The sequence below is a fragment of the Bison bison genome, unplaced genomic scaffold, assembly GCF_000754665.1.
Source record: "Bison bison bison isolate TAMUID 2011002044 unplaced genomic scaffold, Bison_UMD1.0 scf7180017864063, whole genome shotgun sequence".
In the NCBI taxonomy this organism is placed as follows: domain Eukaryota; kingdom Metazoa; phylum Chordata; class Mammalia; order Artiodactyla; family Bovidae; genus Bison; species Bison bison.
Genome location: NW_011494635.1, coordinates 11,068,898 through 11,069,297, shown reverse-complemented (window position 1 = coordinate 11,069,297; position 400 = coordinate 11,068,898).

Sequence of the window (400 nt, the reverse complement as noted above, 5' to 3'; positions counted from 1 at the left end):
ACATGAGTGGCCAAAGTATTGGAGTTTCAGCTTTAGCATCATTCCTTCCAAAGAAATCCCAGGGCTGATCTCCTTCAGAACGGACTGGTTGAATCTCCTTGCAATCCAAGGGACTCGCAAGAGTCTTCTCCAACACCACAGTTCAAAAGCATCAATTCTTCCGCGCTCAGCTTCCTTCACAATCCAACTCACATCCATACATAACCACTGGAAAAACCATAGCCTTGACTAGACAGACCTTTGTTGACAGTCATATCTCTGCTTTTGAATATGGTATCTAGGTTGGTCATAAGTTTCCTTCCAAAAGAGTAAGTGTCTTTTAATTTCATGGCTGCAATCACCATCTGCAGTGATTTTGGAGCCCCCAAAATAAAGTCTGACACTGTTTCCACTGTTTCCC